General features: G+C 47.8%; 1 long non-coding RNA gene across 1 annotated transcript in view; it reads right to left on the bottom strand.

Annotated features, from left to right (window-relative positions):
- Positions 1-4,059: 4,059 nt before the first annotated feature.
- LOC138513707 (uncharacterized) overlaps positions 4,060-15,560 on the bottom strand; it is a 203,486-nt gene continuing 191,985 nt past the window's right edge. Inside the window, exon 4 of the long non-coding RNA XR_011281799.1 lies at positions 4,060-4,307. This is a non-coding gene — a long non-coding RNA (uncharacterized lncRNA). The remainder of the gene's footprint in view (positions 4,308-15,560) is intronic.

A 15,560-nucleotide genomic window follows, 5' to 3' on the forward strand; every position in this document is an offset into this window, starting at 1 on the left:
ATATTGCAGATGGTTTGCCCAGCAGGAAACAAGTCAGAAAATCTCCCAACCTCAAAGGGCACAGGAAAACTTGGAACTATACAAATAACCACATACACACTTAGGCCAGGATTAACCCATTACTTATCATGAAGACCATCACAACAGCATGGGTCAATCTCTCCCTCCCCTCTTTAGTAGGTCGACCCCACGTGGAGATGAAGAGTGTGTTAGATTGCGACAATGCCCTATGGATGGATGCTAAACCTCATGCAGTCCTGTTAATGTTAGGGCTCACCCTCAACTAAAATATAGAACATTCTGCTCACTCTGCCACAATCTCAGGGATGTAGCACCCAGCACACCTTCACATTCAGATATTATCACCCTTTGTTTGGGGATCCCCTTCCTGGCTAGGTTTTCCTCTTCCCCTCCATCGCTTGAGTCTTATGTCTCTCAGACGTCTCTGCAGATTTTCTGGATATCTTTGGGTCTCCCTGCTCTCACATGTCAGAGCTTTCCTCGGACCGTTGGTTCAATTGGGCCTCTCGGTTCGGTCAGTTACCACAGCTCGGTCAGGTTCCCTCTTTCAGTCTGCTGCCCCTTCAATAGGCCACTCTCCCGTTTCCTTTATTCCCAATGCTATGGGAATTGGTTCCCATATGGGACCTAGAGAATACTGCCTCTCTGGTTGGGGCAGTCAGGTGTTTAGCAGACAGAATCTCATTGGCCATGAGGCTTTTTAATTCCAGACTGGAGAAGGAATTCTGGTGGCCATTTCGAATTCAGACCATATGCTCCGAATATGTGTTCCTTTTTCTTTCTCCCCAAATTTCCCTGCTGTTTATTTTATGGGTAACAGGGTTGTTGCTGTGGGGGTTTGGGGTTGTCTGGAGGGGCTTGGATTTTTGGTTCCTCTCCTCCATCCCATCACCAGTGACATTCCATGTGGGTTTCCCCACTTGTTCTGGAGGGCAGGGTATTTGCAAGCCTTGCTTCTAAACTGGGGAAGGTGCGTTTCCCCAGTTACATTTCCTTGCTGGGTGACGGAGCGATGACGCATTTTTCCTTGCAGGCACTGGGAGTGACAGGGTGGTTTGCAGGGCTGTGGCTCTTTCTTGGTGTTAAGGTGTCTTGACAAGTGCCCCAGCAACAAGGGAGGTAGTTCCATCGACATGGCAAGGTTTTGTTACTGAGAAGTATGGGGGTTGCATAGATACGCATCCCCACCCCCTCTGATGTTACTAAGTCTGGGGGGAAGGAGGTGGTACAATTGAAATGTAAAGGGAATTGCCAGGCTCTCTAGCATCGCTGAACCCCATGTTCCGACTAAGGGGGGAGCGGAGGAGGACTGAGAGATTGGATCTGTACACAGTCTCCACCACAGGCACCCTTCCATTAGAGGATTCCCTGCTTGCTTAGCACTCAACAAGTATTTCCCCAAAGATAGTGCTTGCCTTGCCAGGTGAAATCCACCCATGCTGGTAGGCGCTAGACTGCAAATATGGACTCAGTAATGATTTACACCACGTGGTCTGGCAGAGGATCCTCACACTCAGCCAGGTCAGCGACGCCAATCAGGCGGAGGTTGCAGGAGCAGCTATTCATTTCCAGATCCAGATTTTGTGCCAGCATTTTAATAACGTCTTCATTTCATCCTAGTCCCAATAACTGCCTGTGATGTCATTACCAGCACTCTATGCCTTCCCTCCCACCTCAGACACACCTGCCAGTGTAATCGCGATTTCCACAACATCAGTGGTGACTTTGCAGAGGAGAGCTTGGATATGGGTGGAGGGAAGGGGGTCCACCTACTGTGCCTTCATGACGAAGGGGTGTGGGGGGTGTATACACAAGTCACAATAGTCGCAAGAGCCAAAACATCCATGACAAATCAACTGGCAAGGATAGAGTAGGAGTTCTCGGCTTAAACTGCTGATCGTTCAGTGGCCATTCCAGAAGGCCAGGTTACCTAGAACAGGGAATCCGAAATCACAACTTGGGGGGATACAGCACCACATTTTATTTGTACTTTTTATTTGATCTTATATACACAGCAGCATATGTCCAAGCAAAGACAAAATACAACGGTTTTGCATCGATAAAGAGGACTCATTTTAGCACAACAAATAAGTAGGAAAAACACAAAGCAAAGTGCAGAAGTGCTTTTAAAGTGACAATTGTACATTGCACATTCATATCAGTTGGTTATATAAAAAATCAATACATGATGAAGCGGTAATGACAGGTAATTTAGGAGCTCTCTCCTCCGGTCAACGCCTTCTTGCCAGATATGTGTAATTTATATAGTCTGTTGCTGATTTTCACAGGTCCATAGCTTATACAGAGTAGGGTCCAAAACAACTGTTTTAGCCCTTCGATGGAGCCACGGTTGGCACACACAATTTTGTCCATTTGCTGGCCTTTGGTTTGGCAGTCTCCAACAAGCTTATGCAGTAGGTTTGTGACTTTACAGAGAATAGCATTATCGAATGCGAAGTTTAACTAATTACGCAGTTACACCAAAATGTGTGGATTGCAAGGAGCCCGAGTGTTGCTCAGCGTTAACCCTCCCTCCTCCCCCACACTACATCAGACTGCCAATAATGTACAACTCAGCAGCATTACGTTAAGAACAGTTCTTAAATCCGAAATAAGACCACATTAAAATATAATTTTCTAGATTCACATTTTGGAAGGGATTCTGCTGTTCAAATTCCTAAACTACGCCTGTAATTTTGATTTTTCACACTTTGCTGCAGGGGGAGAATGAGCTGGTCATGCAAAGAAAACGGGACACAAGTAATGACAGAAGTACCACAGCACAGAGGACACCCTTCTCCAGTACATTTCCCGGAGCATACTTTTTTAATGCAACCTATGGTGTTCCCACTGAGCAGGCAATGGGCCACGCCAATCCTTGCTTACTCCTATCCTTCCTATATAGCCTAGGTGGGGCACTAAAGCAAAACTGGATAATTAAATCTCAAGTGCCCTTTCACGTATGTGTGAGCTCATATCATTGCACTTGTATAGTTTATCACACGTTATGCTTTTGACTTGTTTGTGCTTTAGACAAGGTTGATTACACTTTTCCTTTGGAATGCTAGGGCCTTTGCCCTCTCCTGAATCAGTAGCAGCATTGCACCAGCACAAACACCAAAAGAAATTATGGAAATGCTTCCCTATCCAGAGACTGTAACAGTCATAGGGCCTCATTACGACCCAGGCGGACTTCGCGGTGCTAAATGCACCGCGAAGCATGGCGGAAAGCCGCCGATAGCGCCATGGGGGTTGGCGGATTTACCGCCCCATTCCGACCTCGGCGGAGCGGTAAATCCCCAATCCCCATTCTGCCCTTCCCCATTCCCATTTTTGCCCCATAGGGTATAATGGGAGTGGGGAAGGAGTTAATTACGCCACCGTAAAATACGGTGGCGTAATTAACAACGAGGTCCCGTAGCGCCATGGTTTTCTCCGGCTGGTAAAACCAGGCGGAGAAAACCTCCATGGCGCTACGGGAACTCGTAGTATGGCGGAGAGGTACGCCATGCACTACGCTGGCGTAATACCCTCTCTGCCAGGGTCCTAATGAGGCCCATAGAGTTTAGTCAAAGTAAACATAAGCATTTATGAAAAAGAAAACATATATAACGTTAGTGAACTATTCAGATGGAGTTCAATATCATCAAAAAGGCTAAAATGGAGCTTTAATGTACTTCTAAACGTTGTCCTCTGGACGATCTTGTCTCTTGAACGAAGGCAGGAGGCGCAGGGCTGCGACGCCCTGGAGCAGCAGCAAGATGACTGCTAGAACGGAAACCAGAAAACCATAACCCAGCTCAGAAACATTGATCAGCGTCCCGACAAACAACAGGAACATGCCAATGCCAATTGATAAACTCAGGTAGGCAAGGGCTGACAGCCCCATAGCTAGTTCCCATGTAGGCCTGGAGTGAAGCAACCATGCAAAAACCAGCGTGAGCGGAATAAATAAGCAGACTGGAAGCGAGGTGTATGCAAAGACCGACGCGAAAACCACCGCCTTCGGGTACGCTATGCCTAGTGCCTCTAGATCGCTGGATTGTTGAAGGCAGGTGAGCTTCTCGACTGTTCCATTCCACAGGCAGAAGGTGAAGAAGCCAACTTTCTTGGTCTCTGTGTCAATGAAGAGTCCTCCATTCACGATTAGAGTGTAGAAGAGTGAGGCACAGATGAGAACGGACATACCCAGGATACATAGGAAACATAGCAAGGCTCCCCTACCCTGCAGCAAGGACATCATGCGCGCACGGGCCATCAGTCTTGGGGCCCTTATTGCCTTTACTCTGAAAATGAGAGAACGGGGAGGGAACAGGAGACACAGATTAGAGTTGTATTGAATAAAATCGTATAGTGTAGTAATTATTTCGGATTTCAGCAATTATTATGCATTTTCATAAACAGCCCATTGTAGATTACACACGTTCATGCAAGGGTCTCCTGGCGCTGTATAGAAAGTACAACATTGTGTAATGGCAAAATAAAGTAAACCAATCAAAGGAGGTCAATTTAAATAAACATTGTAAATGGTCGTCGTGTTTGTAGTTTAATGCATTTTACATCTACATGCATAAACACAGTAAATGTGTGGTCTAAACATACCCAGTAAATACTTTAAAAGATCCCAGAATGTCTTCCAAGTCCGTGTTTGCAGACATTAGTACTAGACAGAGCAAAAAGATGTCCCAAAAGATGTCACAGTGTCCATGGATGTGTCGTTAGCAAACCTTCTTCTGAGATTCATTTGGAAAAGGAGAAGGTGGGTGGTTTTGGGAGAGGGATGTCAGTTTTAAGACTGCATAGATTTTGATGGGTTGGAATGTGCGGACATTGGTACTGGGGTCTTTCCCTTTTGTCTGTAAAGAATACTGCAATGCCTTATGTGAGCTTTTTAGAGGAAAGGGTATGCTGTAGGCACCTTGGCATGTTTATAAGTTCGAATTAGTTCACGATTTAGCGCATCAAAACGGACCTATTCCACTTCAGTGGTTCTGTCTTGTATGTGCCATATCTTCTTATACCAACTTTTTTGTAGTGCCCCTCGCGTGAATCTTGCTTGTGGTTTTGTCTTTTTCATCCTCAAATTGCTACTAGGATCTTTCAAGTTGTCCGTTTTCAGGTATGCCAGCTCATATGCAATACCATAGGTTGATTTGATTTCATTCTTGATCTTTGTTTGTGCTATAATTGCCAGGATGTTGAGGGATCCCGATTTCTTTGTTGACAACCATCATCCATTGTTCATTGCTTTAGGGTTGAGGTGCAGAAAACAATGGTCAGCAAAGTCTTGATTTGAAATCTTGCTCGAGTGTGTAGGAGCCCTTGGGATGGGATGGGAAGGAGGTTGTCAAAATCCACTTTGGTTTGGCCATCCTCCCTGTTATACGGTAGTGTGGTAGAAATTCCAGGAGGTCTTGATGTTCGGAAAGGTCACATCCAGCATGAAAATGGCATTCACGGTCTCCGTCGCATACCGGTAAACCTGACACACTAAGGACTGCACCAGGAAGTTCAACATGTAGTACGTTGGGCTTCTGCTGGGCAGCTTGCAGATCGTCAAAACGAAGCCGGAGGGGAAGGTGCAGGGAGACCCCTGAAAAGGACCTGGAGAATGGGTGGGAACAAAAGACCGACCTTGCAGAGGCAGCCTTTAAGGTATGCACTCCGCAAAGTGGGCCTTTTGTTCCAGGTCTTCGAACCCCCAAATCGAAAATGATGTCCAAAGTGTTGCCATTTACAGAACAGTAAAGCATGTGGCACAATTAGTCCGCTAATGCTTGCTATCGTCAACCTGGAGGTTGAAATCTCCAATATCATTTTAAAATATGATGTAAAGTGGTCTACAACATTATTAAATCAATCTTCCAAGAATATCTTGTAATATTCAGGGACTGGGTAGGGAATGGGAACGGTGATGGTGTTGGAGCATCTTACCACCAGGAGCTTAAAGGAACTGTATGTTTTGGTGGTCAAGTCATTGCAGGTGTCAGTGGAGCTCAACACCCAACCCTGTTGTAGCATTCCTATTTTGTAGAAGAGGCGGGTGGAATGAGTTGGTTTATTTATGTATGTATAAAGCGCACCAGACCCAAGGGTATTAGTGCGCAGAAGAAGGAAAAGAGGAATGTTCAGCTTAGGTTACATTGCTGTATGATGCAGTACAAATTATTAATAAACAGTGCTGGCCTATATCATACAAATGAGCAAGGGTAGCAGAGAGCATCGAGCAACAGTTATATACAATATATACAATTATACAAGTACAGATATATATACAAATATACGCAGAAGTGGACAGTTTAGTGGAAGTGTGGTAGCGGGTCAAATGTCATGCTCCTTAATCCATTGGATGAGGTTAGATCTGAAGCGTGGGTAGGGCATGTCTTCTCTTAAAGAGGGTGGGATTGAGTTCCAGTTTTGGGCAGCTTTGACCGGGAAACTACTACCGTCAGTCTTCATACGTTTGAATCTAGGCACTTGAAGTAGGTTGGTATTAGCTGTTCTGGAAGGGCTGTTAGTAGATTGTCTCTGGAATCTGGTGGTAAGGTACTGGGGGGCGGCCATATGTAAGCATTTATGAGTTAGGGAGGCTGATTTGAGGAGAATTTTATCTTTGGTGGAGAGCCAGTTGTTGGATCTTCTCAAGTCGGATATATGGGCTTTCTTGGGAATATTGAGGGCTGCTCTTAAAGCCTTTTATTTTGTATGATCTGGATCTTGTTGGTAATGTATTTGTTGCAACCTATGTATAGGGCGTTGCAATAATCCAGTTTAGAGAATACCAGGGCTCTTGCTAGAGTAATGCAGTTGTTGGGTGTAAGGAATGGCTTAGCTGTTCTAATTAACTTACACGTGTAAGCGGTGGCCGAGGCCATGGAGTTTACTTGTTGTTTGAAGGTGAGAGTGGAGTCTAGGTAGAATCCAAGAGTTTACTACCTTGGCTACTGGGATGTTGTTGTTGTCTATGGTAAAGTTAGAATATAGATGGCCTAATTTATTGAGATTAGCCGTGGTGCCCAGAATGAGGAGTTCCGTTTTGTCATCATTCAGGCATAGTCCATGAGAGGCCATCCATGCCTGGATGATGAGAAATACTCTGTTCACAAAGGCCAAATCCTTGTCGTAATCTCCCGTCAACGGGATGAGGATCTGTGTATCATCTGCAAAGTTAGTGTAGGTGATACCCAGGCCATCTAGATCATCAAAAAGGGGCTTTGTGAAGATGTTGCACAGAGTGGGCGAAACACATGAGCCCTGAGGCACACCACAGGTGATAGGAATAGGGTCTGCGGCTGCTGAAGGTGCGAAGACCTGCATTGTTCTATTATCTAAGAAGGATTGAATCCAGCCTATGGCTTCTTGTGAGTGGGCCGGCCGAGTCTAAGTGGTGGCAGAGAGACGTATGATCAACCAAGTCAAAGGCTGCTGAAAGGTCGAGCAGCAGAAGTAGTGCTGTGTTACCATTGTCCCTCAGGGTGTCTATTTGAGCTTTAAGGTCAATCAGTGCAGTTTCTGTTCCGTGTTGCGGTCTAAAGCCTGACTGACGTACTCCTAGGAGGTGGTTGCATTCCAAATATTGTTGAATTTGGAGGTACGCTACCTTGTCCAGAATTTTGAGCAGGAATGGCACTGTCATGATGGGGCGATAATTAGTGGGAATGGTCGGGTCAAGTGTTTGTTTTTTTTAGAAGTGGCAGGACCCATGACTGTTTCAATTGTTGGGAATGGTCCCGGAAGAGAATGAGGCATTTATAAGTTTGGTTATGAATGGGGAAAAGGTCCCTTGCGGCATCCTTTATGATTTGTGCAGGGCAAGGGTTGCCGTGGCAATTGGAAGGTTTGAGAGTTAAGATGACTTTTTCAACTTCTAAAATGGATACTTTCTTAAAGTTGAAAAGGGGTTTAGGTAGTTCGGACAGGGTAAGAGGTGAGGTGTTCCGAGGGCACAGGGGGCGTAACATTGTTAGAGTTAGAGGCAAGGAGGAGGGATTCTTTTTTGTTGTCAATTTTAGCCTGCAAGTTCGTTATTTTATTTGCTAGAGCACTCTGAATGCTAGTGCACCAGGCTTTGTCCTTGAGGCAGGTGTCGGGGGCTTGGATAGGTGTTTCCAGTTCTTTAAGGACCAGTTGTTGACCAGTAAAGTGAATGCATCATTTAACCTAGTTATATGATGGCCAACAACAGGGGGTTATTATCTTTGATGGTGTTATTTATACTTTATGCATTATTAGCTGAGCATGAATGAATGGAGACAAATGTGGGGAACGCATTAAATTTTCTGCGATTGTCATGGTCTTTCATCATTGTTGGATGAGGAAGGTTCTGCTCATCTGCTTCCCTATTTTTTGTTGTTGAAAATAACGTTTTTATTAATTTTGACAAGAGTGGAGAAAAATATTTCCCAACATTCGTTAGCTAAAATCATCGATGACATACATTTCTCACTTGTATCCCTCCCTCACACGACCCGGCCCACCCTCCACCCCCCCTTTACCCATTAACTCAACAAAGGGTATTTCAATTCAGAAAGATCCTAAAAACTGTACAGCAACAACACAGTGCCTAACAGTTCGGATCGACGACCTACTAAAGGATCATGCTCCCTCTTTTGACCAAACGTCAAAATGTATTATGGAACCTCAGACATTCCCCTTCCATCCATGAGCTTCCCCCGTGGATCGCAGCTGTGATCTTCTCCATGAGGTAAATGTCCTTAGCCTTTGCAACCCACTCATCTAAACTCGGGAGATTCACCTTTTTCCAGTATCTAGCCAGGCAAGCCATGGCCGCAAGCAACAAGAAATGTGCCATGTGGGGCAAAGTGCTCCAGTACTCACCCTGCTTCTCCAAGCCAAACAGTATCAACATTGGGTCTAGGCTACGATCCACCCCCTCATCGCCCCAGGACTTCTGCCCAAAAAACCTCCCGACACCCCCAACACATGTGCCAATAATCTGCCCTCTCCTGTAATCATGCCAACACAGAGGGCTTACAGATGGAATCATTTTGGAAAGCCGAAACGGATCGTATTGCCATCTGTGCAACAGCTTCACTACATGCAGTTTAAACTGACAGGCGACCGAGGTCTTAAAGTCCCTTCTACACATCAGGGTCCACAGGCAATCATCCAACTTCACCTCTAGGTTTCTTTCCAACCTTTGCTGGAGCCCCTCGACTGCACCCTAGTCACCCCCACCAATGCTCTGTAAAGTAACAAAATGAGTCCCTTCATTTCAGTATGTGTATCTAGGATCTTCTCCATAGGGGTGAGATCTCTCTGTAGCGTATGCTTCTATTTCACAGCTGTGAGAGCACCTTTCAATCTTAGATCTAAAAAGACAGGCAAACTCCCAATGTTCAACACAGTCTCCAACTCTTGGATCCCAATAAAATGCTCCTTAGCCCACTACTGTCCCACTGTGTTCAGCCCCGCCTCAATCCATCCCGGATACCTCTCGAGTTCTGGTATATCATCCCTTATTGGTGAGGCCAAATGTGGCTCATTGGCGAGGGCCATGTAGTGACCCCCCCTCCCATACCGGCACACCTCCCACAGGACTCCAATATCTGGTGTTCCCCAATTCTTTTAGAGACCCTTTCCCTTGGGTCCCACAGCCACTCCCCCACTGTGGCCGGGTGCAGATGATTCTCCAAGTAGACCCACTGTTTGTCTGAATCTTCCAGAAAGTGTGGCACCATCACCCTGAGTGGCTTTGTAAAACTGCATTAAGTCTGGTAATCCCACCCCGCGGTCCTTTGGTAGCACCAAAGTGTCATATGAAACCCTTGGATTCTGCCCCTTCCAGAGGAAGCTGAGCATCCGTCCCTTTGCTTCCTTCAGCAGCTCCTCTGGGACCTTTACCGGCAACATTTGGAACAAATACAGGATCCTTGGGAGGAAATTAATTTTTAGGGCATTCAGACGGCCCAGCCACGAGATATTGTGTCTGCCCCAATCAACCATCTCCCCATACATTTTGTTCAGCAAAGAAGGGTCGTTCGCACCACTCGGGTCTCCCAGGAGCTGGTAATATTGACTGCCAGGTATCGAATGCTCTCCCCTGAATCGCCATACCCAGTGGCCCGAGTGCCTCAGCGTCTCGCCATCCATCCTTAGTGAATGGGAATAGGACCAACTTCTGGCGATTTATTTAAATCCGGAGAACCCACATTCCTCAATCAGTGCCATGGCTGCTGGAACCAAGTTTTGTGGGTTCTTTAGATGTAAGAGGGCGTCCGTCATCTGCATAGAGTCCCAGTTTAAATTCTTTGCCCCCCCCCCCACCACAATACCTTCCACTTGAGGTGCCTGCTCAGCAAGTGGCTCCATAGACAAAGCGAACAACAGGGGGGGGACAGTGAGCACCCCCTGCCTCGTTGAAGCTCAAAAACCCTCAACAGCTTAACACTGACCGCTACACGCGTCATGGGGGAAAGAGTACAGTGTCCGAATGCCCTTCAAAACCCGGCTGCCAAACCCATATTTTCTCAGCCTTTCCGGCGTCCAGGGCCAGGTACGACTCACAGGTCCTTGGGTCCCTACCCTCCTTTGGGATGATTGATATCAAAGCCCGTGTAAAGGTGGGGCAGTGCCCTCCCCGTAGCCAATATATGGTTGAAACATTTCTCCATGTGGGGAGCCCGCTCATTGGCAAAGGCCTTAATAAATCCCACTGTATATCCATCTTCCCCTGGCACCTTGCTTTTCGTCATTCCACGAATCTCTGTCACTTTTTTCTGCGTGATGGGATCGTCCAACTCCTCTACTTCCCCACTATCCAAACATGGTAAAGACACTCCCTGCAAATATTCCTCCCATTGACCGTACTCCACCACCGTTTCTACATTATAAAGATCCTTGTAGAACCTTGCAAACTCATGCAATACACCTGTCGTGGTGGAGTGGAGCGTTCCCTGAGCGTCTTCAATCACCCTCGCCAAACGGTCTGCCCTCTGGCCCCAAAGACGCAATGGCAACTTTACATCCACCTTTATCTCCCTTCTCATAATTACGCTGTTGGAGGAACTGCAAACTGGACACCAACTTTCTGACCTCTAATTCCTTCAACTCCTGCCTCTTCCTCCTCGGCAACCTGAGCTTTCCGCGATCAATACCCACGCCGCCCGGCTCATCAGCCTCTTAATCGTGGATCTCCCTCCTCAACCTCTCCACCAGCAGGGTCCTAACCCTTTTCTATCAGCAGCCCTCTCCATGGAACCTTTGCAGCCTCCCAAACTGTGTTGAGGTTCACCTCACCTGTGTCGTTAAACAAGAAGTCACACACCACTTTTCTAACTTCCTCCACAAAGACCACATTCTTAAGCAACATATTGTTGCATCTTCATAAGGAATAGCTTGTTTGCAAGCCCATAAGAACCATATAATTATCTGTCGAGCTAATGGGGGTAAGATCAAAACTGGTCACCCTGCCCATGCGTTGCCTCTGTATATACCAGTACTCATACAATGTGCCAGGGAGAAGTGTAGCCATTGGTCTCAGGATGGCACTCCCTCCAAACATCCACCAAACCCTCTGCTACCATATGACTGCAAAAACCACTACCTATCTGGGATCCCTCCCCACCTGGCTGACCACCACCCCCACTCCTATCCATTCCTGGGTCCACATACATGTTGAAGTCCCTGCTAATGTAGGAGAACGCTGCATTGCCGGAATATTTCCCTTAGAGCTTCCTGAAATAACTTCATCTGGCCCCAGTTGGGGCAATAAATAGTGACCAGCATCATCTGCACGCCTTCCAAGGTGCCAGAGAAGAGCAAGGCTCTACCATCCACCCTCCGCCACACCAGAGGCAAAGCCGCTTGTTAAGAAGGATTCCAACACCCACCTTTCTTGGTCATCCCAGACGCCCATAACACCTGTCCGATCTGACACCCTGGAATACACCTCTCCTCACTACCCTCGTCTCCTGCAGCAGCAGGATGTCCAACCCCCGATTTCGGAATTCCCTTGCCACCAATGAGCACTTTGTGGGAGAAATCAGACCTTTCAAATTTAAAGTCCCCAACCTGAGCACATCCGCCCGCCCACCTCGGTCAGTATGCACCATAGCTGTAACTCAATCTAACTTTTGACCACTCTGTTGCAAGAGCATAACCAACTATTCCAAAACTGCCCCCACACCTATCCATCCCACCCCCTTGCTTTCTCCCCTTAAGCCCCTCTCCTCCCATCACCCCCGACCCCATCTCCTCCCCCCCAGCTAGGGACGCCCACCATATGATGGGCCACCAAGGATAACGTTGCCTTGCCATCAGTCTGTCCTATCATATCTCTCCTCCCCATTTATACCAAGCCACTTTTGGCCATGAGAAACCTAACCCCTGAACAGCACCCCTCATTTTCCAATCATAGTCATTTCACTGGAGGGGGGAGGGGGTTAAGTTTCTTGTAGTTTCTGCCACCTGGCATCCTTCTCTTCGCAAGGAATTCATTCCTGCACCCTGGGTCCGCAGGCGCCCCATCATTTTCCCCACATGCATCTGTGTTTGGGACCTCCTCCTTCAAGGTTTGCAATACCTGCTGTGCCTCCTGGCCACTGGTAATCCCATAACCTGTATCGCCCCTCTCAAATAACAAAGCAAACGGGAATGACCAACGATTTCGGATCCCCTTCTCCGTCAGCCATTGTGTGAGAGGGCGCCAGTCTCTTTGACGGTCCTGGAACTCTTTAACCAAGTCCCTCTCATATTGGACATGCGCTTTGCCCTCTCCTGTACTTCCATCTTCTCCCTGTACCTGAGGAAATGAACAACGATCGATCTCAGGCCTCTACCCCCCCTCCTACTCTGTGGGCCCTCTCCAGCTGGACCTCCTTCCGAGAGGAAAAGGGTGTTAATCAGGCCCTGCACCTTCCTTCCCACATCTGCAGCAGTCTTCCCCCTTCTGTTCTTCAGGTCTAAAATGGGCAGATTGTTCTGACGCTCCCCATTTCCGAAGTCATCAAGCTTAAAAAAAGCCAAAGCCCCATTAAACTCTCTGTGAGTGAAGTGGATCACCCTGACGGTCCAGTCTCTTGTCTTGCCACATAAATCTAGACAGTGCCCCCCCTTTAGTTTGCCAAAGAAAGCTTCTGGTAGTCTCACCAGGAGGGCGATGAACAGGTAGAGCAGTCTGGGAAGGATGTTAATTTTCACCGATACCATACGCCCATACCAAGACCAGGTCAGGGGTCTCCTTCTCTGGAGATCCTCCTTAATCTTAAGTAGTATTGGGTCAAAGTTTGCCTTCACGAGGCCCGCAAGGTCTCTAGTCGGCATTACTCCCAGGAACTTTGTACTGGTGGGTTTGACGTTCATTCCAGAGTACCGGGTACAGTCTTGTAGTAGCGTGCATTCTGGGTCCACTGGCATGATGGTGGATTTATCCACATTGTCTTTCAGGCCCAAGAGGAGCCCATAGCTCTTGATTTGTTCCAAACATTCAGGGAGTGAGGTTCTCACCGCAGTGAGGTAGGCCACCATATCATCTGCGAAAAGGGACAGTTTAAATTCCACCTTCCCACACCGAATACCCTTGATCTCCTGGTTGGCTGTAATCGTCAGCGGCTCCATGGTGAGGGCATACAGTAGTGGCGAGAGGGGGCACCCCAGCCTCGGAAAACCTCAGACTTGCTGCCAATTACCCTCACACGTGCTGTCGGCTGGGCGTACATCACCTCTACCCATTTAAAAAATCCCTGCCCAAGGCCCATTTTCCTCAGTACCGCCTTCATAAAGGCCCATTCCAATGCTGTCAAATGCTTTCTGGGAGTCCACAGAAACAAGGCATGCGCCACTCCACTGTGATTGGGCCTGGTACAGCAGGTTAATTGTTTTCCGAATGTTATCGGCGCCCTGTCTACCCTTTATAAATCCCACTTGGTCCCCATGGACCAGGGATGGCATAAGACCCTCTTAACCTCGCCCCTAGAATTCAAGCCAGAATCTTCATGTCACTATTTAGCAATGATTTCGGGCAGTATGAGGTACATTTCACTGAGTCCATGCCCCCTTTATGTATTGCAACGATCACCATTTCCAGCACGGAGCTCAGGAAGGGGTCCCCCAACAGTACCGCGTTAAAGACCCGAGCCATGTATGGGGACAGGGTGGATCCAAACCTCTTGTAGAATTGTGTCGAGAACCTATCACTTCCTGGAGCTGTACCGGAGTTCAACCCTTTTATAGGCTGGATGACCTCCTCTTCAGAGATGGGCTCTCCCATGCGAGTCGCATCCCCCTGTTATACACCTGGTATGGACAGAGCATTCATAAACATAGCGATTTGCCCCTCGTCTCCCTCAAATTCTGACATGTGGAGCCCTTCATAGAACCTGGCGAATTCCTTCCCCACACCCTCAGGGTACTTCCACCCCATCCTCGCCCCTGATTGTCCCCATCAACTTCGTCTCCCTCTCCTCCCACAGTCTCCAATCCAATATTTTATCCACCCTCTCCCCTTGCTCATGGTATTTTTGCTTTAGGAACAGCAGTTTTTTTTCCTGTGTCCTGAACTAGGATCGCCTTGAGCTTAGCCCAATAGAGCTTCAACTTCTCTGTGATGGGTGGTGTGAGATACGTCCCCCCCAGGCCCACCCGGCTGTAGGTCTCAAATCTTATGCCTCAGTCCGTCCTCCTCTTTAGCCCCCTTTCTTTTTCTGGGCTCCTATTCTGATAAGCACCCCTGCCCCCGAATCGTGGCCTTAAAACCCATCCAGAGAGTCTGCACTCCTACATCCCTGTTGTCATTAATGGCAAAATAGTCTGAGTTCAGACAATACAGTTTGGGAAATTTCCCTATCCTTGAACAGGAAATCATTGCAGCGCCACCGTCCTGAAGGCTGCCCATCGAGCAAACCACCAGGTCATGGTCTGACCACGGGACTGGGGACACCCACGAGTCCTTTATCTGGGTTTTTAACTCCGCGTCCACTAATATTAGGTTGATGCGTGAATAGGAGTTGTGCACCGCCGCTGCCAAAAAGAATGTGAAAGGACATTCTTCCTCCTCCCCCTCCGCAGTGAGTCCAGGTCTCCGTTAATTTTCCCAAATCTCCTGGATGAGTCCTTACCCATGGCTTCCCCCGCTGCCCCCCCCCCCATTCTCTTGCGATCCCACTTCGGGTCCAGCACCATATTAAAGTCTCCCCCTACCACCAGGCAGCCTTCAACAAACATCAATTCAGCCTTAACTCCTTCCCAAAAGAAAGTCTGTCTACCCCGTATTAGGGGTGTTTAGGGAGCACAGATTGATTTTTTCGCCTTTAAGGCTTCCCTTTATGAACACAACGCCTGCTCAGGTCCCTCTTTGTCACCTCCACCACCAGCCCCTGGCGTGCAGACAAGGATCGCCACCCCCACTTTTTTCTCCGAGGCCATGATCACCAACCCCAGCTGTTTTGCTCTCAGTCTCGGCTCCTTGCCCCTCTGCCAATGTGTCTCCTGCACCATGAGGATGGCCTGCTTGAATTCCCTTAGGGTCATCGATTTGCATAGCAGCCGAGTTCAGCCCTCTAACATTGAGGGAGCCAATC

The sequence above is a fragment of the Ambystoma mexicanum genome, chromosome 12 (genome assembly GCF_040938575.1).
Source record: "Ambystoma mexicanum isolate Mex_15411 chromosome 12, UKY_AmexF1_1, whole genome shotgun sequence".
NCBI lineage: Eukaryota > Metazoa > Chordata > Amphibia > Caudata > Ambystomatidae > Ambystoma > Ambystoma mexicanum.